At 41.6% G+C, this 21,698-nt stretch overlaps 1 protein-coding gene across 3 annotated transcripts in view; it reads left to right on the top strand.

Moving 5' to 3' along the window:
- LOC142761124 (ribosomal protein S6 kinase alpha-2) overlaps positions 1 to 21,698 on the top strand; it is a 372,393-nt gene that overhangs the window by 263,925 nt on the left and 86,770 nt on the right. The window lies entirely within an intron of this gene.

The following is a 21,698-nucleotide window of genomic DNA, read 5'->3' as shown; positions in this document are numbered from 1 at the left end:
CTAGTCTCCTCCCTACAAAAAGACGTCCAGCCCCTCCTACCATGTGTTCTTTTCTGTCCTTTGGACTTGGACAAGATGGGTTTGCACTGCCTGTTTGCATTGTGTTAGGCCCCATGCACACGACCGTGCCCGCAATCACGGCCCGCGATTGCGGGCACGGCCGGCCGCTGACTGACAGACGCATTTTCGGGCCGTGCTCCCATACAAAGTATGGGAGCACGGCCCGCAAAATGCGAAAGAACGGACATGTTCCATAATTCCCGGAACATTTCCACGGCACTGACACCCTTCCGTAGTGCTACGGAAAGGTGTCCGTGTTCAATGAAAGTGAATGGCTCCGTTTTTGCGGACCGCAATTGCGGTTCGCAAAAACGGAGGTTTTTTGCTGTCGTGTGCATGGGGCCTTACTGTTTTCATGTTGTTCTGCTGAACTTCTGACATTTCTGGGAGATGTACTAAGAGTGTTTTAACCCTATTCAGTCTGGAGACTGCTGCTGCAGCCTGCTATTAGGGTTTAGCTGTTGTTACAAAAAATGCACCTTAAACTTTTTCCTCCCTCTAGAAAGCTGAGGGCGGAAGTGCTTGGAGAGTTCAGCGTTTCTCAGATAACAGTCTTTGAGAAAGTTTAGTATGAGGAGCAATCCTCTTCCGTTTGTTCATGTATGCGTTTAGTCTGAACACATTGCTGCACTGCTTCATTGAGCGCAGTTATTGCTTGGTATGAAGTGCCAAGACTATACAAAGTCCAAGCACAAGGGTACCTGCCATAGTCCAGACAGTAGCAGCAACTTAAGCACAGATGGTACTTTCACGACATGTGGTGCAAAACGTGGCAGGAGGTACCAGGCGTTGCAGATTACACCAGACGTGGTGTAAGACAGCAGGCGTAGCAGATGGCACAACACGACTCCAACACTAGAGAGGGCACAGGAACAAATACAGCATGGGATACAGGTATTAGGGCACGGGAACACTGAGAACAGTATACGACTAAGGGACCATTTGCAAGACTAACATAGAAATACAAATAACGCTCAGGCAAGGAGTGAAAGGGCAGGGCCCTACTTATAGTCCAGGGTGAACTAGGGATAATTACTTAATTCTTTACATGTGCGCGCTGGCCCTTTAATGCCGTGAACGAGCTTGCGCACGCACCCTAGTGGTCACTGCAGGGCAAGACGGCCGCATGTGCTAGCATCTCCGGGGAGGGAGACAGGGGCAGGATGAGAGGAGTCTGTGGTCCGCGGCCGTTACACGCAATCCGGTCAGGTAGTTCAACGTGTAACCCCCTCTGACATCACAGAAGTCAATACCGAGGCAGACCAAGGTTCCCTAGAAGGGAATTAAGAGGCTCCATAGCCCTCAACAAAGTCAATCAGGATGACTGAGTAGTCTAGGGCTCTGCGTTAAGTCGCATTTCCCCCTGAAGGCAGTGATTCTGATTCCACTTCTGATGCCAGAAGGACTAAACTCTGACACCAGATCCCTTCCTGTAGGGGGCGCCCCCAACTCTCTTCTGAAGCTGGCAAGGTATAACCCTTCCTACGGTTGAAGATCAGGCAGTCCGGCTATTCAATACAATTCCTCTGGAAGCATTTCCCGTACTGCTCCTTTACATCAGGTCATCCTGGATATCTCCTTTCTAAAATTCCTATAAGGAAAGGTATCAACCTCCTATTCTGCAGAAAGAAGAAAAGTCAAATAGGAGACAATTATATCCATGGATTTGAGATGTCATGGCCTCCCTAGCCTTGAAGGATGCATACCTTCATATAGAGATTTTCTGAGAGGAAGAAAAAATGGCAAAGTACAGCTGTGTAGATATGAGGCAGTGTTTTCACAGCTGTTTTCTTCAGGAGCTCTTCAGTTCCTCACACCTTTTCTAAGTTGGTGACCGCAATAGTTGCCTGTAGGAACACAGGGGATACCTGTGGTTCCATACCTGCACGATTAATTTGATGTGCCACCTTCAAACTACTGTCCAGTAATTCCAATGCTATTGGTTAAAGGGGTTGTCCCAAGTTGACTCAAATTTTTTTTTTTAAACATTCTAAGCAGGAAATGAATTTTAAAACATTTGCTGTTAAAAAAATTTAAAAATTCATTTCCTAAGTGCCTTTTTTTTACACTTGATAACTCAGCAAGTGCTGGTTATCTTTTCTAAAAAGGGGCGTGAGCGGCTCGATGTCAATCAAGCCGCTCTGCTCTGCAGTGTGCGCGCTCCCGATGTTGCTAGATACTGTAGTTCTAGCAACATCGGGAGAATGTTCGTCTCAAGCGGGCATGGTAAGCCCGATTGAGACGAACTTACCGTGAATGTCATCAACCCTACAATACACTACACTACACTACATTCACCCCGTTTCGGCAAACAACTTCTCTCTCCCCCCGTCACTACATGTAATTTGTGTACCCGCCGCATCGGTGCTGCATCAGCACCCGGCGAACAACTAAAAATATATAAAAAAAATAAACTCACCTAAGACGTTCTAACGGCGCTCTGAACGGCACCGTCACTTGCCATCTTCCTCCTTCTTGGCGCCGCTCGCATTCATAGTAACAATGCGTTGTGGCGCTGATGACGTAATCATATCAGGCACAAGTGATTACGTCATCTGCGCCCACCGCTATGTTATTGTGAATGGGAGCAGTAAGAAGAAAAGTGACGGGACCTTTCAGCTCTTCGTGGGAACGTCTTAGGTGAGTTTATTTTTGTATGTATGTTGTCATGTATGTGTATATTTGCATGTATGTATGTATGTTTGTATGTATGTATGTATGTATATGTATGTTTTCTTGTATGTATGTTGTCATGTTTGTATGTGTATGTATGTTTGCTTGTATGTATGTTTGCTTGTATGTATGTATGTTTGCTTGTATGTATGTTGTCATGTTTGTATGTGTATATGTGCATGTATGTTTGCATGTATGTATGTTTGTATGTATGTATGTTTGCATGTATGTATGTTTGCATGTATGTTTGTATGTATGTTTTCATGTATGTATGTTGTCATGTTTGTATGTGTATATGTGCATGTATGTTTGCATGTATTTATGTTTTCATGTATGTATGTTTTCATGTATGTATGTTTGCTTGCATGTATGTTTGTTTTCTTGTATGTATGTTGTCATGTTTGTATGTGTATATGTGCATGTATGTGTATATGTGCATGTATGTTTGCATGTATGTTTGCATGTATGTTTGCATGTATGTATGTATGTATGTATGTATGTTTGCTTGTATGTATGTTTGCTTGTATGTATGTTTGCTTGCTTGTATGTATGTATGTTTGCTTGTATGTATGTATGTTTTCTTGTATGTATGTATGTTTGCTTGTATGTATGTTTGTTTTCTTGTATGTATGTATGTTTTCTTGTATGTATGTATGTATGTATGTATGTATGTATGTTTGCTTGTATGTATGTATGTTTGCTTGTATGTATGTATGTTTGCTTGTATGTATGTATGTATGTTTGCTTGTATGTATATATGTATGTTTGCTTGTATGTATGTTGTCATGTTTGTATGTGTATATGTGCATGTATGTGTATATGTGCATGTATGTTTGCATGCATGTATGTTTGCATGTATGTATGTTTTCATGTATGTATGTATGTATGTTTGCATGTATGTATGCATGTATGTTTGCATTTATGTATGTTTGCATGTATGTATGTATGTTTGCTTGTATGTATGTTTTCTTGTATGTATGTTGTCATGTTTGTATGTGTATATGTGCATGTATGTATGTTTGCATGTATGTATGTTTGCATGTGTGTATGTTTGCATGTATGTATGTTTGCATGTATGTATGTTTGCATGTATGTATGTTTGCACGTATGTATGTTTGCTTGCATGTATGTATGTTTGCTTGCATGTATGTATGTTTGCTTGCATGTATGTATGTTTGTTTGCATGTATGTATGTTTGCTTGCATGTATGTTTGCTTGCATGTATGTTTGCTTGTATGTATGTTTGCTTGTATGTATGTCTATGTGCATGTATGTTTGCATGTATGTTTGCATGTATGTATGTATGTTTGTTTGTATAAATGTCTGTATGGCCATGTATGATACTGTCTGCTGGCGCCCTGTATCTAAGCCAACTTTGCGTCAGGCTTCTATACATGGTATAACAGTCAGTATCACACATGAAAGTGAAACTAAGCCTACGACATGTTTTATTTCATTTTTTTTTTTAATATTTTTGATGTTTTACAGGTTTGGTGTTTGGACTACGTCGGTTTCGAGGACTACTTAGATGACGCTTTTTTTTTCATCAATAAAATGGTTAATGAGGGTTGTGTTGAGGGTGCTTTATTTCAATAAAATATTTTATCTATATCTTTGTGTTTTATTTTCAAGTTTTATTACTATCACTTTAGTAATGGCCGCTGTCTGAGTGACAAGGTCCATTACTAAGGGGAGGCTTAGTGTTAGCCGGTGCAGAGGCTAACACTAACCACCATTATTACCCCGGTACCCACCACCACCAGTGGTGCCGGGAGGAGCTTGGTACGATCCAGTACCCGACCATCTGTTGTGATGGTCGGGCCCTGGGGCGGCCGCAGGCTGGTATTATGAGGCTGGGAAGGGCCAAAAACAGTGGACCTTCCCACCCTTGTAATGCTAGGCTGCTGCTGCTGTGTTGTATCTGGCTGGTTCTAAAAATGGGGGGGACCCCACGTCATTTTTTTTTTTTATTTATTTATTATTTTTATTAAAAAGACATGGGGTTCCACCCAATTTATCAGAACCAGCCACAAACACAGTGTTATTAGCCTGGGAATGGACTAAACCAGTGGCCCCTCCCACCCGTGTAATGCCATGCTGCTGCGGCCTTGTATATGGCTGGTTATTAAAAATGTGGGTGATCCAACGTCTATTGTTAAATTAAAAAAAAAAAAACGACGTGGGGGTCCCCCACATTTTTATAACCAGCCCGATACAACACAGCAGCAGCAGCCTAGCATTACAAGGGTGGGAAGGTCCACTGTTTTTGGCCCTTCCCAGCCTCATAATACCAGCCTACGGCCGCCCCAGTACCCGACCATCACAACAGATGGTCGGGTACTGGATCGTACCAAGCTCTTCCCGGCACCCCTGGTGGTGGTGGGTACCGGGGTAATAATGGGTGGTTAGTGCTAGCCTCTGCACCGGCTAACACTAAGTACCGCCTTTATAATGGACGCTGTCAATCAGCCAACTACCATTATCTAGGCACTAATAAAGTTTGAAAAAAAAAACACAAAGACAATTTTTTTTTATTGAAATAAGAAATCCCCAACAAAACCCTCGTTAACCATTTTATTAAAATTTTCAAAAAACGTCGATCTACGCAGTAGTCCAACGAATCGAAGACGTAGTCCAATTGGTACATCAAAATCTGCAACAACATAAAAAAAAGTTATCAATGTGAACAATACCGATACTTATACTCACCTACACACACACAAACAACCACACACAAACATATACACAAACACATATAAACACACACCCATATATTACATAAACACATACACACAAACATATACACAAACACACACATATACACACAAACACATGTACACAAACACCCATATATACACAAACACACAAACATATACACACAAATATATACACAAACACACACATATACACAAACACACACACATATACACAAACACATATACACAAACACACACATATACACAAACACCCATATATACACAAACACACACATATACACAAACACACATATACAAAAACACACAAACATATACACATGCACAAACACACCCATATATACACAAACACACACACATAAACTCCAAAAAACACACATATACACACAAACCTATACACAAACACATGTACACAAACACACAAATATACATATACAAAAATACACAAACATATACACACAAACATATACACATATGCACAAACACACCCATATATACACACACATACACACACACACATATACACACACACACATATACACACAAACATACGTACACAAACACAACCAAATATACACAAACACACATACACAAACACACACACACACAAACATATACACAAACACACCCATATATACACAAACACGCCCATATATACACAAACACGCCCATATATACACAAACACACACATATATACACAAACACACACATATACACAAACACACACGTATACAAAAACACACACAAACATACACACAAACCTATAAACATATGCACAAACACACCCATATATACACAAACACACACATATACACACAAACATATACACACAAACATATGTACACAAACACACCCATATATACACAAACCCACCCATACAAAAACACACACACACACACACAAACATATACACACAAACATATACACACAAACATATACACAAACACACACAAACACACACACATATACACAAAAATATACGCAAACATATACACATACACACAAATACACCCATATATACACTCACACATAAACACACACACACACACACACACATATACACAAACACATATACACAAACACACCCATATATACACAGACACACAGACAGACACACACACACAAACATATACACACTTACCTTTAGCGGAGCGCAGACTTCTCCTTGCGACGGGTGCCTTCCACTGCATCTTCTGCGCATGCGCCGAGAAGCGCCGAGATGCGCGTTCACGAGCAAATGACATCCTCTGCTCAGGGCGCAGAGGATGTCATTACGCATGCGCGGCCAACGCTAAAGGTAAATAGCGGTGGCCGGGAACCTAGGCAACGAGCATGATACAAAGAGGGACCGACCGCAACTTCAATCAACGATATCAAGAAAACGACATCGCTGGACGACGGACAGGTAATTAGAATTCTTCTTATTTTTACATGGGGGAGCTAACTAGCTACATTTATCAACTTGGGACAACCCCTTTAATAAATTGGGAAAGTCAGACATTGGTCCAGCAAGAATAAGGATGATCTTTGGCTTTGTCATAAATTCCAAGGAGATATTCTCCATTCCGCCTGCTTGGCAGGAAAGAATATTGGCAGCAGAGGGGCTTATGTTCTTGTCAGCAGCTGTAGAGGTAGTTTTTTGGGCCGTAAGACACTGGCGACCCCTCCAGAAAGAGATCCAGAACCAAAAGGTAATACAACCCGGAGTAATTGAACAATTGGTGCACCCTTTCATTCTAAACTCATAAACCCATCAGATGTGGAAACATGTTGTTGATTACAGATGCATTTCAACTAGGTTGGGAATACTCCTAGAGTGGTAGACAGACTGGGCCTCAAAAAGTCCCACCTAGAGCTTTATGTCCTTGATCCTAAAGGAACTCAAAGAGGCAGGGTGGTACCCGATCAGAACCCCTTCTCAGGAAGGTGGGAAAGATCCTGATATGGACTAGGCTAAGGGTAAGTTCACACACAGTGACCAAAAACGTCTGAAAATACGGAGTGAAAACAGCTCCTGATTTTCAGACGTTTTTGTAGCAACTCGCGTATTTGGCGGCGTATTTTACGGACATTATTGGAGCTGTTTTTCAATGGAGTCAATGAAAAACGGCTCCAAAAACGTCCCAAGAAGTGACTTGCATTTCTTTTTCGCGGGCGTCTTTTTACGCGCCGTATTTTGACAGTTGAAAAAGATTTATTGCCTGCCGGCAAAAGAAGCCCTGTTTTCCAACTAGCAATTGAAAATAATAAAGTATTTATTACATTTTTGCAATAGAGACAGACTACATATAGTTAAAATCAAGGTCCATTGCTGACTGCAATCAGCTTAGTGCAGAGTACAAGAGCCTGAAGCTACGGCTGCAGCACGTAGCACCAGGTCTAACGTTAAATTCTAGTAGTCAGCAGGACACGTGTTAAAATTCAAGGTGGAAGGCCCCCCCCCCCCGACATGTTTTGCTACGATGTAGCGTCTTCAGGGGTATCAGGGCTGTATTTTGACAGTGGCGCGTAAAATTACACCACGTGAGAACAGAACACCGTAAAACCCATTGAAAGCAATGGGCAGATGTTTGTAGGCGTAATGGAGCCATTTTTTCAGGCATAATTTGAGGCGCAACACGCCCAAATTACGTCTGAAAACACTGCGTGTGAACATACCCTAACCGTCCGGGAGCAATGTCTGTGTATCTAAAGATCTTCAAGCAGATCACCAGGATGTGGGAAGTGCCAGAGATCGTTCTTATGACCAATAGGTTCAGCGCCAAAGTGGAAACATTCTCTCCCATTGTCAGGGTGACAATCCCTTGGAAGTGGATGCCCTGTCCATCCCTAGGAGGATCAGGCTGGCCTACGTTTTCCCTCCATTTTCCCTACATTTCCTTGATACCAGGGTATTGATGAAAATCAGGAAAGACCAGGCCACAGTAAAAGCCATCATACCGTTCTGGCCACAGTGGTCATGGTATTCCCACCTCATTCAGATGAGTCGAGGGTGTTACTGGACACTTCCCCCTGAGCAGAACTTGGTGTCTCAGGGCACTCAACTCTGCCAGGACCTGAAGACATTCAACCTGACATCCTGAAGGTTGAGCATCCCCTTTAGAAGCTAAAGGGCTCTCCAATCAATTCATGAAGACCTGCCCACAGTCCAGGTCTGGAACTACCAAGAAGACTTACACAAGGGGCGAATTGATTGTTTCAGCTTTATATTCCATTTAAAGAGTGGTTAGTTGCAACCCGCAGCTTAACAACATCCTATACTTCCAGCAGGAAGGATTCGGGAAAGGACTGAGTCTATCGAACTGGAAGGTCCAAAATTTAGTCCAGGCCCCAACTTGGGTAAGATCCTTGTCACAAGAGCCCTTAGTGAAAAGGTTCCCAAAACGGTCTGCTAAATCGGACCTGTTATCCTCAGACCTATTACAAAAGGAGACTTTTCCCTGAGTCCTAAGAAGTTTATGATCATCTACCTCTGAACCTCGGGAAGAGGTCCCACATAATTACCTATTCTAAGAGGTTTTTTCCTTGTGGTCATAATCAAGGGTGGACAAAGGGGGTGGAAAGCCCCGTGTAGGGGGTGGGGTGTGTGGGACCCCATACTATCCAATGGTCTACCATGACACACTAGGTTGTGTCATTCCAATGGTGTACCAGTAACTGTGAGCACGGTTTCGGTCCCTCAATTATATTATATTGGGCTCCTGTGCATCAGCACGGTTTGCACATGAGGGGTGTTCGCCCCTAACCATAACATCTGTCAGAACAGGGGAACTTCAAATCTTGGAATCAGTGGATCCATACATCAGATACTTCCAGGACAGGGTCTTGCTGAAGCTACTACCAAACTTCACTCCAAAGTTCCTCATTTGTAACCTGATATCAGGTTAACTCCCTTCCAGTGTTCTGGCACCTGTCCTCCTCTCATGAGGAACATAATCTCTGTTCCTAGATTTCTGCTGTTGTATTGAGATCTAGTTAGCTTGGAGTAAGATATTAGGACGGTCTAGAATTTATTGTTTCCGTAAAGAAACAAAGACTTCAAATCCACTAAACCTACCCATTGTAGATGAAGTGTAGAGGCCAGTAGTCTGGCTTACAGTATTAGATCTCCGATTCACCTCATTGAGTCTAAAACCACTCTACTAGAGCAGTGGACACCTCTTGGGCTGAATAAAGTCTGATCCCGCTGGTTCAAATTTACTGTGCAGCTTGGAGCTCGCACTTAATATTTATTAACCATTATGGGCTGAATTTTGGTTTTCTGAAAAGACAGCTCTTGAGCGGTCAATCTTGGATTCCACCAGTCAAGAGGGTGAATCCCTATGGGGAATCTCTATGGGGTTTCTCCTTGCTATTTCCCCATTATTGTGCAGCTGCAGGATGTAAGCGAAGAGTAGATTTCTAATGTTAATCTGTTTTCCCTTAGTCCTAACAGCAGCACAAGCTTCCCGCCTAATTAAGCCTACTACTTTATAATAAACACATGATAGGAGGGGCTGGACTCCTTATGTAGGGAGGAGGCTCTAGTTAATTTGTTTGATTAAATTAAAAATTCCATCTGTCCTAATAGTTCACAGGGGACTAAGGGAAAACAGATTAACGTTAGAAATCTACTCTTCTTTTTTTTTTTCTAAAAATTTAAATTACAGTACACTTCATAGCATGCTTTTTTATATAGAATGCAACAACAATTATTGTTTATGGCTAGTAATTTACCCTATGTACCATATTCAGAACCTGAACAGCAAATGTGAAATTCCCGGTGCACAGACTACCTGACACAGGTCTCATTAATCACTGCCAGAGACACAGATGCAGACCTAAAATAAATATTACAGCATGGTTGGTAAAATAGCCTATACATGTATGTGCGGGGTGCTGTCACTGCCGTCGTCACGGCATCAGGATGAGAGTAGTCCCAGGCAGAGTGCTAGCAGCTCTGCTCCGGGACTCCATTTCTGGGGAAGCCCCAGACATCACTATCCATATATGGACAGTGATGTCAGGAGGAGGGAAGGAGTCCCAGGCAGAGCGCTACAAGCAGCTTTGCTCCGTGATTCTGTCTCCGGGGAAGCCCCTGACATCAGTATCCATATATGGACAGTGATGTTAGGAGGAGAGAAGGAGTCTCAGGCAGAGCGCTAGCGACTCTGCTCCGGGACTCCGTCTCTGTGGAAGCCCCTGACATTACTGTCCATATATGAACAGTGATGTCAGGGGGGGGGAAGGAGTCACAGTCAGAGAGCTACAAGTGGCCCTGCTCCAGGACTCCATCTCTGGGGAAGCCCCTGACATCACTGTCCATATATGGACAGTGTTATCGAGAGCAGAGCAGTGTCCCAGGCAGAGTGCTAGTAGCGCTCTGCCCGGGACTTTGGCTCTGGGGTTGCCCCTGACATCACTAGCTGAATATGGACAGTGATGTCAGGGGCTTTCCCAGAGCCGGAGATCCGGAGCACAGCCTTTACTAGCTCTCTGCCCAGGACTTCAGCTTTGCTCCGGACATCACTATCCATATATGATAATCCCGCGGATTATCCCCTTAAAAGCCGTGTTCAATAGCGATCACAGCTTTTTAGGGATTAAGCTACAATCGCCAGCCTGCTACACGATAGCGGCTGGCGATGGTGGCTATGGCAACCGGACACCAAACAATGGCGTCCAGCTATGCCATCGACGGAAGCCTAGTGGGTCCTGACGAAGTCAGTGAGTAGCTGTCAGTGAGTGCTGTCAGTGAGTAGCTGACAGTTCAAATACACTGCACTACGCATGTAGTGCAGTGTATTAGAATAGCGTATGGTATCGCCGTAATCGTATCGCCCCGCAGAATAAAGTGAATATGTCATTTATAGCGCACGGTGAACGCTGTAAAAAAAATAGAATAAAAAATCAATAGTAGAATTGCTGTTTTTTAGTCACCACGCCACTTAAAAATAGAATAAAAACTGATCAAAACATTGCATGCACCCCAAGAAAACTGCAATGAATTCCTCAAGGGGTCTAGTTTCCAAAATTGGGTCACTTTTGGGGGTTTTCCACTGTTTTGGCACCACAAGACCTCTTCAAACCGGACATGGTGCCTAATAAAAAGGAGGCCTCATAATCCTCTAGGTGCTCCTTTGCTTTGGAGGCCGGTGCTTCAGTCCATTACCGCACTAGGGCCACATGTGGAATATTTCTCAAAACGACAGAATCTGGGCAATAAGTATTGAGTTGCATTTCTCTGATAAAACCTTTTGTGTTATAAAAAAAATGGTATAAAGAGGATTTTCTGACAAAAAAAAATGTCAATTTCACCTCTACTTTGCTCTAAATTCCCGTGAAACACCTAAAAGGTTCATAAACTTTCTAAATGCTGTTGTGAATACTTTGAGGTGTCTAGTTTCTAAAATGGGGTGTTTCATAGGGGTTTCTAATATATGGGTCCCTCAAAGCAACTTCAGAACTGAACTGGAACCTAAAAAAATAAATAAAATTAGGCAATAATTTAGTCACCACGCCACTTAAAAATAGAATAAAAACTGATCAAAACATTGCATGCACCCCAAGAAAACTGCAATGAATTCCTCAAGGGGTCTAGTTTCCAAAATTGGGTCACTTTTGGGGGTTTTCCACTGTTTTGGCACCACAAGACCTCTTCAAACCGGACATGGTGCCTAATAAAAAGGAGGCCTCATAATCCTCTAGGTGCTCCTTTGCTTTGGAGGCCGGTGCTTCAGTCCATTACCGCACTAGGGCCACATGTGGAATATTTCTCAAAACGACAGAATCTGGGCAATAAGTATTGAGTTGCATTTCTCTGATAAAACCTTTTGTGTTATAAAAAAAATGGTATAAAGAGGATTTTCTGACAAAAAAAAATGTCAATTTCACCTCTACTTTGCTCTAAATTCCCGTGAAACACCTAAAAGGTTCATAAACTTTCTAAATGCTGTTGTGAATACTTTGAGGTGTCTAGTTTCTAAAATGGGGTGTTTCATAGGGGTTTCTAATATATGGGTCCCTCAAAGCAACTTCAGAACTGAACTGGAACCTAAAAAAATAAATAAAATTAGGCAATAATTTAGTCACCACGCCACTTAAAAATAGAATAAAAACTGATCAAAACATTGCATGCACCCCAAGAAAACTGCAATGAATTCCTCAAGGGGTCTAGTTTCCAAAATTGGGTCACTTTTGGGGGTTTTCCACTGTTTTGGCACCACAAGACCTCTTCAAACCGGACATGGTGCCTAATAAAAAGGAGGCCTCATAATCCTCTAGGTGCTCCTTTGCTTTGGAGGCCGGTGCTTCAGTCCATTACCGCACTAGGGCCACATGTGGAATATTTCTCAAAACGACAGAATCTGGGCAATAAGTATTGAGTTGCATTTCTCTGATAAAACCTTTTGTGTTATAAAAAAAATGGTATAAAGAGGATTTTCTGACAAAAAAAAAATGTAAATTTCACCTCTACTTTGCTCTAAATTCCCGTGAAACACCTAAAAGGTTCATAAACTTTCTAAATGCTGTTGTGAATACTTTGAGGTGTCTAGTTTCTAAAATGGGGTGTTTCATAGGGGTTTCTAATATATGGGTCCCTCAAAGCAACTTCAGAACTGAACTGGAACCTAAAAAAATAAATAAAATTAGGCAATACTTCGCTTCTTACATTATACTAATAATGAGCAGCGCCCACACCGAGGTGACCCCAGTTTTGACCGTTTGTATAAACGGAGACCCCTATTAGACCGTTTCAGTGCCCGGTTTTCCCAAGCATACACCCCCGAGAAGTGTATTTCTATTGATGAGTCCTTGGTAGATTTTAAAGGGAGGGTTCAATTCCGCGGGTACCTGCCGAGTAAGAAAGGAAGGTATGGCGTGAAGCTGTATAAGTTGTGCGAGAGTGCATCAGGGTACACTACCGTTCAAAAGTTTGGGGTCACCCAGACAATTTTGTGTTTTCCATGAAAACTCACACTTATATTTATCAAATGAGTTGCAAAATGACTAGAAAATATAGTCAAGACATTGACAAGGTTAGAAATAATGATTTTTATTTGAAATAATAATTTTCACCTTCAAACTTTGCTTACGTCAAAGAATGCTCCATTTGCAGCAATTACAGCATTGCAGACCTTTGGCATTCTAGCTGTTAATTTGCTGAGGTAATCGGGAGAAATTTCACCCCATGCTTCCAGAAGCCCCTCCCACAAGTTGGATTGGCTTGAAGGGCACTTCTTGCGTACCATACGGTCAAGCTGCTGCCACAACAGCTCTATGGGGTTGAGATCTGGTGACTGCGCTGGCCACTCCATTACAGATAGAATACCAGCTGCCTGCTTCTTCCCTAAATAGTTCTTGCATAATTTGGAGGTGTGCTTTGGGTCATTGTCCTGTTTGTAGGATGAAATTGGCTCCAATCAAGCACTGTCCACAGGGTATGGCATGGCATTGCAAAATGGAGTGATAGCCTTCCTTATTCAAAATCCCTTTTACCTTGTACAAATCTCCCACTTTACCAGCACCAAAGCAACCCCAGACCATCACATTACCTCCACCATGCTTGACAGATGGCGTCAGGCACTCTTCCAGCATCTTTTCAGTTGTTCTGCATCTCACAAATGTTCTTCTGTGTGACCCAAACAGCTCAAACTTCGATTCGTCTGTCCATAACACTTTTTTCCAATATTCCTCTGTCCAATGTCTGTGTGCTTTGGCCCGTATTAATCTTTTCCTTTTATCAGTCAGTCTCAGATATGGCTTTTTCTTTGCCACTCTGCCCTGAAGGCCAGCATCCCGGAGTCGCATCTTCACTGTAGCCGTTGACACTGGCGTTTTGCGGGTACTATTTAATGAAGCTGCCAGTTGAGGACCTGTGAGGCGTCTATTTCTCAAACTAGAGACTCTAATGTACTTGTCTTGTTGCTCAGTTGTGCAGCGGGGCCTCCCACTTCTCTTTCTACTCTGGTTAGAGCCTGTGTGTGCTGTCCTCTGAAGGGAGTAGTACACACCGTTGTAGGAAATCTTCAGTTTCTTGGCAATTTCTCGCATGGAATAGCCTTCATTTCTAGGAACAAGAATAGACTGTTGAGTTTCACATGAAAGCTCTCTTTTTCTAGCTATTATGAGAGTTTAATCGGACCCACAAATGTAATGCTCCAGATTCTCAACTAGCTCAAAGGAAGGTCAGTTTTATAGCTCCTCTAAACAGCAAAACTGTTTACAGCGGTGCAAACATAATTGCACAAGGGTTTTCAAGTGTTTTCTAATCATCCATTAGCCTTCTAACACAGTTAGCAAACACAATGTACCATTAGAACACTGGAGTGATGGTTGCTGGAAATGGGCCTCTATACACCTATGTAGATATTGCATTAAAAAACAGATGTTTGCAGCTAGAATAGTCATTTAGCACATTAACAATGTATAGAGTGTATTTTTGATTAATTTAATGTTATCTTCATTGAAAAAAACTGTGCTTTTCTTGCAAAAATAAGGAAATTTCAAAGTGACCCTAAACTTTTGAACGGTAGTGTATACCTACAGATTTAGGATATATAAAGGGAAGGAAACCAGTAGTCAACTCCCATAATGCCGCCCCCCCTTTACTGGGAGTTAATGCAAAAATGGTGTGGGATTTGGTGCACCCACTGCTGGACCAGGGTCACCACCTCTACCTGGATAATTTTTATACCAGCGTCCCACTCTTCAACTGCCTCGCTTCCAGTCCTGTGGCATGCGGCACTGCTAGAAGAAATCTGAGAGGCCTCCCTAAGACTCTGCTTGGGCAAACAAGAAGGGGTGAGAGCAGGGCACAATCTAGCAGCAACATATTGTGTGTCAAGTACAAGACAAGAGAGATGCCACACCAGTACCCATGTACCTGTACGAGGTACCAGTACAGAGACCCCCAAACCAGACTGCATCCTGGACTACAATAGGTACATGGGAGGGGTGGACTTGTCAGATCAAGTCCTGAAGCCCTACAGTGCCATGCGGTGTGGTATAAGAAGCTGGCCGTGCACATCATCATCATACAGATGGCATTGTACAATGTGTACGTGCTATGTCGATGTACAGGCCAGAGGGGAACTTTCCTGGAATTTCAAGAGGGGGTTATCCAGGAAGGGGGGGGGGGCACCCAGTACTTCTGGAAGCCAGGCCACACGCATCGTACCAGAGCAACACTTTCCAGGAGAAGTTCCCCAAACTGACAAGAAGGGAAAAAGTCAAAAGAGGTGCAAAGTCTGCTATAAGAGGGGGATAAGGGAGGACACAATATATCAATGTGACGCGTGTCCCAAAAAACCAGAGCTCTGTATGAAAGAGTGTTTTAAAATTTATCATACATTCCTTGGTTTATAATTTACCCCAGTTTTAATTACCCTGATGCACTCCGCACAGCTTATCCCCCCTCGTCTTTCCACTCTGGGCCCTGCTGTGTGCCCAGGCAGCTGATAACAGCCACATTGAGGGTATTGCCGTACCCGTGAGAACCCACATTACAGTTTATGGGGTGTATGACTCCGGTCAAAATGCTCACTACACCTCTAGATGAATGCCTTAAGGGGTGTAGTTTTTAAAACGGGGTCACTTCTTGCGGGTTTCAACTGTACTGGTACCTCAGGGGCTTCTGCATACATGACTTCACACCAGAAAATCCCCAGTAGGCCAAATGGTGGTCCTTTCGTTCTGAACCCTCCCGTGGGCCCAAACGGCAGTTTATCACCACAAATGGGGCATTGCTGCACTCTGGACAAATTGCGCAACAGAGTGGGGTATTTTATTTCTTGTGAAAATAAGACATTTTCAGCCAAAACTACATATTATTGGAAAAAATTAATTTTGTTTTAATTCCCAGCCCAATTTAAATAAGTTCTGTGAAAAAACTATGGGGTCAAAATGGTCACAACACCCATAAATGAATTCCTTGAGGGATCTAGTATCCAAAATAGGGTCATTTCTGGTGGGTTTCCATTGCTTTGATACCTCTGGGGCTCTGCAAATGCGACATGGCACCCGAAAACCAATCCAGCAAAATCTGGACTCCAACAAACACATGGCGCTCTTTTCCTTTTGAGCCCTCCCATGGGCCCAAATGGCAGTTTATCACCACAGATGGGGTATTGCTGCACTCAGGACAAATTGGGCAACAAAATGGGGTATTTTGTTCCCTGAGAAAATAAGAAATTTTGATCACAAATGAATTTTTTTTTTTATTTCACAGCCCAATTCAAATAGGTGCTGTGAAAAAACTGTGCGGTCAAAATGGTAACAACAACCATAAATGAATTCCTTGAGGGGTGCAGTTTCCAAAATGGGGTCACTATTGGGGGATTCCTACTGTTTTGGCACCTCAACACCTCTTCAAACCTGGCATGCTGCCTAAAATATATTCTAATAAAAAAGAGGCCTCAAAATACACTAGGTCCTTCTTTGCTTCTGGGGCTTGTGTTTTAGTCCACGAGCGCAGTAGAGCCACATGTGGGACATTTCTAAAAACTGCAGAATCTGGACAATACATATTTAGTAGTGTTTCTCTGGTAAAACCTTCTGTGTTACAGAAAAAAATGTAACAAAATTTAAATTCTGCAAGAAAAATGAAATTTGCAAATTTCACCTCCACTTTGCTTTAATTCCTGTGAAATGCCTGAAGGGTTAAAAAAAACTTTCTAATTGCTGTTTTGAATACTTTGAGGGGTCTAGTTTTTAAAATGGGGTGTTTTATCAGGGTTTCTAATACATAGGCCCCTCAAAACCACTTCAGAACTGAAGAGGTACCTTAAAAAAAAGGCTTTTGAAATGTTCTTAAAAATATGAGAAATTGCTGTTTATGTTCTAAGCCTTGTAGCGTCCAAGAAAAATAAAAGAATGTTCAAAAAACGATGCCAATCTAAAGTAGACATATGGGAAATGTGAACTAGTGACTATTGTGGGTGGTATAACCGTCTGTTTTACAAGCAGATGCATTTAAATTCTGAAAAATGCTGTTTTTTCAAAATTTTCTCAAAATTTTGCAATTTTTCACCAATAAACACTGAACATATCAACCAAATTTTACCACGAACATGAAGCCCAATATGTCACGAGAAAACAATCTCATAATCGCTTGGATAGGTTTAAGCATTCCGACGTTATTACCACATAAAGTGAAATATGTCAGATTTGAAAAATGGGCTCTGAGCCTTAAAGAGGCTCTGTCACCAGATTTTCAAACCCCTATCTCGTATTGCAGCAGATCGGCGCTGCAATGTAGATAACAGTAACGTTTTTGTTTTTGTTCAAAAACGAGCATTTTTGGCCAAGTTATGACCATTTTTATATTTATGCAAATGAGCCTTTCTTAAGTACAACTGGGCGTGTTTAAAGTTATGTCCAACTGGGCGTGTATTGTGTGTGTACATCTGGGCGTTTTTACTTGTTTTACTAGCTGGGCGTTGTGAATAGAAGTGTATGATGCTGACGAATCAGCATCATCCACTTCTCTTCGTTACCACCCAGCTTCTGGCAGTGCACAGACACACAGCGTGTCCTCGCGAGATCACGCTGTGACGTCACTCACTTCCTCCCACAGGAACTTCATCGCGTCGGATGAGCGAGGACACGCTGTGTGTCTGTGAACTGCCAGAAGCTGGGTGGTATTGAAGAGAAGTGGATGATGCTGATTCGTCAGCATCATACACTTCTATTCACAACGCCCAGCTAGTAAAACAAGTAAAAACGCCCAGATGTACACACACAATACACGCCCAGTTGGACATAACTTTAAACACGCCCAGTTGTACTTAAGAAAGGCTCATTTGCATAAATATAAAAATGGTCATAACTTGGCCAAAAATGCTCGTTTTTGAAAAAAAAACAACGTTACTGTTATCTACATTGAAGCGCCAATCTGCTGCAATAGGAGATAGGGGTTTGAAAAGCTGGTGACAGAGCCTCTTTAAGGCCAAAACAAGCCTGCATCCTTAAGGGGTTAATAATGGCATTCACAATACTATCATATTACTACCTTTGATTGTTCATATGATTTTTTTTTAACCCCTTCCCGCTGTGGCCACTTTTGACCTCCTTGACAGAGCCTAATTTTTCAAATCTGACACGTGTCACTTTATTTGGTAATAACTTTGGAATGCTTTTACCTAACCAAGCGATTCTGAGATAGTTTTCTCGTGACATATTGGACTTTATGTGTGTGAAAATATGTAGTTGATAAATTCAATATTTATTTGTGAGAAACACCAATACTTAGAGAAAATTTGTAAAAATTAGCATTTTTATTAATTTAAATGTATCTACTTGAAAGACCGATAGTAATACCACACAAAATAGTTACTAATTAACATTTCCCATATGACTACTTTATGTTGGCATTGGCTTTGGCTACATGTTACAAGGCTTAGAACTTTAGCAGCAATTTCTCACATTTTCAAGAAAATTTCAAAAGGCTATTTTTTTCATCTACCAGTTCAGTTGTGAAGTGGTTTTGAGGGCCCTATATATTAGACATCCCCCATAAATCACCCCTTTTTAAAAACTGCACCCCTTAAAGTATTCAAAACAGCATTTAGAAAGTTTCTTAACCCGTTAGTCGTTTCACAAGAGTTAAAGCAAAATAGAGGTGATATTTACAAATTAAATGTTTTTTTGCAGAAATTCATTTTTAATTAATTTTTTTTCTGTAACACAGAAGGATTTACAAGAGATACAGAACTCAATTGCCCAGATTCTGCAGTTTTTAGAAATATCCCACATATGGCCCTAGTCTGCTAATAGACTGAAACACAGGCCTCAGAAGCAAAGGTGCACCTAGTGGATTTTGGGGCCTTCTTTTTATTAGATTATATTTTAGGCACCATGTCAGGTTTGAATAAGTCTTGTGATGCCAAAACAAAGGAAACACCCCAAAAAAGGCCCCATTTTGGAAACTACACCAAACAAGGAATTCATCTAGGGGTGTAGTGAGCATTTTGAATCCACTTGTGTTTCATAGATTTTATTATGAAATGTTAAATACTTTTGTGTCAAAAAAGACAAAAGTATAATAGGTATGATACCTTTATAGGCTAACCATAAAAGTTCTATATGCAAGCTTTCAGAGCACAGAGGCCCCTTCTTCAGGCAGTTTACAAATGAATGACTTAGAAAAAAGCACAACATTTAGATGTTACACAAAGACAATTAGTACATGAGGTGATACATCATTAAGATAAGCCGGGGCAATAAAACTGAGGTTATAGGGGTGATGACTTAGGAGTTAAGGCATCTGGAGTCAGTCTGATGGGGGACGTGACGTGTGTCCATGTAGTGGCTCATAAATCCTGGTGTTAGATTGAGGCCTTGTGTCAATGACTGGAATTTTATCATCATCTTGAATTCCCAAATTTTTCTTTCTCTGTTGTTTTTAAAATGACCCTTCAGAATGAGTACCTTTAAATCTGCCAAACTGTGGTCTGGTCCAGAGAAGTGTTTTCCCACGGGTGTATCCACCTCCTGTTTTATTGTATGTCTGTGAAGATTCATCCTGGTTTGTAGTTTTTGTATTGTTTCTCCAATGTAGATTCCTTTATTGATGCACCTTGTACACAGGAATCTACATTGGAGAAACAATACAAAAACTACAAACCAGGATGAATCTTCACAGACATACAATAAAACAGGAGGTGGATACACCCGTGGGAAAACACTTCTCTGGACCAGACCACAGTTTGGCAGATTTAAAGGTACTCATTCTGAAGGGTCATTTTAAAAACAACAGAGAAAGAAAAATTTGGGAATTCAAGATGATGATAAAATTCCAGTCATTGACACAAGGCCTCAATCTAACACCAGGATTTATGAGCCACTACATGGACACACGTCACGTCCCCCATCAGACTGACTCCAGATGCCTTAACTCCTAAGTCATCACCCCTATAACCTCAGTTTTATTGCCCCGGCTTATCTTAATGATGTATCACCTCATGTACTAATTGTCTTTGTGTAACATCTAAATGTTGTGCTTTTTTCTAAGTCATTCATTTGTAAACTGCCTGAAGAAGGGGCCTCTGTGCTCTGAAAGCTTGCATATAGAACTTTTATGGTTAGCCTATAAAGGTATCATACCTATTATACTTTTGTCTTTTTTGACACAAAAGTATTTAACATTTCATATTGTCTCTGGCTAACACGGTACTACACTATTTTTTACAATAGATTTTATTAGAATTTGGCCGTGAAAATACAAATTTTTACATTTTTCCAATAAGATGTCGTTTTATATTTCCACAAGGAATAAAGATGAAAAAGCCCACCAACATTTTTAAAGCAACTTCTCCAGAGTATGGAAATACCTCATATAGTGTCATAGACTGCGGTTTGGGCACACGGCAGAGATTAGAAGGGAAGGCGCGCTATTTGGTTTTGGAGTGCAGATTTTGCTGGATTGGTTTCTTGGCACCATGTCACAATTTCAAAGCCCCTGTGGGATCAAGGCAGTGGAAACTCCAAAACTAACTCCATTTAGGAAACTACACCCCTTGAGGAATTTATCCAGGGGTGTAGTGAGCATTTTGACCCCACAGGTGTTTCACATATTTTATTAGAGTTGGGCAGTGAAATTAAAAATATATATTTTTCCAATATGACTAGATTTAGCTAAAAAAATTTCATTTTCTCAACAAATAAAAGGGGAAAATGAACCCCAACATTTGTAAAGTATTTTCTCCTGAATAGGGCAATACCCCATATGTGGTCATAAACTGCTGTTTGAGCACACAGTAGGGCTCAGAAGGGAAGGAGCGCCATTTAGCTTTTGGAGTGCAGATTTAGCTGTATTGGTTTCTGGGCGCCATGTCGCATTTGCAAAGCCCCTGTGGGAACAAAACAGAGGAAACCCCCAGAAGTGACCCCATTTTGAAAACTACACCTCTCAAGGTATTACCCTCGGGTTGTAGCGAGAATGTAAACCTTGCAGGTGTTTTCCAGAAATTAGTGTGCACTCGATGTTTGAGAGTGAAAATGGGAATTTTTCATAGATATGCCAATATGTAGTGCCCAGCTTGTGCCACCATAACAGACACCTCTCCAATTATTATGTTGTGTTTCCCAGTTTTAGAAACACGCTACATGGGGCCCTAATATTTTGTTTGGACGATCGACAGGGCTCAGGAGTGAAAGAGTGCCATGCGAAATTGAGGCCTAATTTTGCGACTTACAATGTATCGGTTCACAATTGCAGAGGCTCTAATGTGAAATAATAAAAGAAACCCCTGAGAAGTGACCCCATTTTG

The sequence above is a fragment of the Rhinoderma darwinii genome, chromosome 4 (genome assembly GCF_050947455.1).
Source record: "Rhinoderma darwinii isolate aRhiDar2 chromosome 4, aRhiDar2.hap1, whole genome shotgun sequence".
Classification (NCBI taxonomy): Eukaryota; Metazoa; Chordata; class Amphibia; order Anura; family Rhinodermatidae; genus Rhinoderma; species Rhinoderma darwinii.
The sequence above is the reverse complement of the archived record's forward strand: the minus strand, read 5'-3'. Positions and strand labels throughout refer to the sequence as shown.